Raw genomic sequence first — 1,068 nt, forward strand, 5'->3', positions numbered from 1 at the left:
TGTCAGCACAATAACTGTTTGTCGGGAGCTTCATGAAATGGGTTTCCATGGCCGAGCAGCCGCACACAAGCCTAAGATCACCATGTGCAATGCCAATAGTCGCCTGGAGTGTTGTAAAGCTTGCCGCCATTGGACTCTGGAGCAGTGGAAACGAGATCTCTGGAGTGATGAATCACACTTCACCATCTGACAGTCCGACCGACAAATCTGGGTTTGGCGGATGCCAGGAGAACACTACCTGCCCCAATAAATAGTGCCAACTGTAAAGTTTGGTGGAGGAGGAATAATGCCCTGGGGCTGTTTTTCATGGTTTGGGCTAGGCCCCTTAGTTCCAGTGAAGGGAAATCTTAGCACTACAGCATTCAATGACATTCTAGACGATTCTGTGCTTCCAACTTTGTAGCAATAATTTGGGGAAGGCCCTTTCCAGTTTCAGCATGACATTGTCCCGGTGTACAAAGCAAGGTTCATACCGAAATGTTTTGTTGAGATCGGTGTGCACAGAGCCCTGACCTCAACCCCATCGAAACACCTTTGGGATTAATTGGAATGCTGACTGCAAGCTAGGCCTAATATCCCAACATCAGTGACCGACCTCACTGCTCTTGTGGTTGAATGGAAGCAAGCCCCTGCAGCAATGTTTCAACATCTAGTGGAACGCCTTCCCAGAAGAGCAGAGGCTGTTATAGCAGCAAAGGGAGACCAACTCCATGTTAATGCCTATGATTTTGGAATGTTTATGTTCAACGAGCAGGTGTCCACATACTTTTGGTCGTGTAGTGTTTACATCATCATAGTTCAAGTCCCCTGTTATTTTCTTGACAAGTTCTCATACATTTGGGAGGGGATACTGACTCCTTTTGCCTAACGACTCAAACATAATTCTTTCGCTGCTCTTTGTGGCGTAGTGGTTGGTCAGAGCAAGGCGTTTGGGTAGCAGGCAAACTGTACTACTGCTCTTGCCGTGGATAAACCATGATCAGAGAATAAATGGAGCAAGAGTGACCCCTGCGGTTCAAATAGTAATTTAAAGAAAGCGGTACCACGAGCTGCTGGTTATATGGTGTG

This window comes from Oncorhynchus clarkii, chromosome 15, assembly GCF_045791955.1.
Source record: "Oncorhynchus clarkii lewisi isolate Uvic-CL-2024 chromosome 15, UVic_Ocla_1.0, whole genome shotgun sequence".
Classification (NCBI taxonomy): Eukaryota; Metazoa; Chordata; class Actinopteri; order Salmoniformes; family Salmonidae; genus Oncorhynchus; species Oncorhynchus clarkii.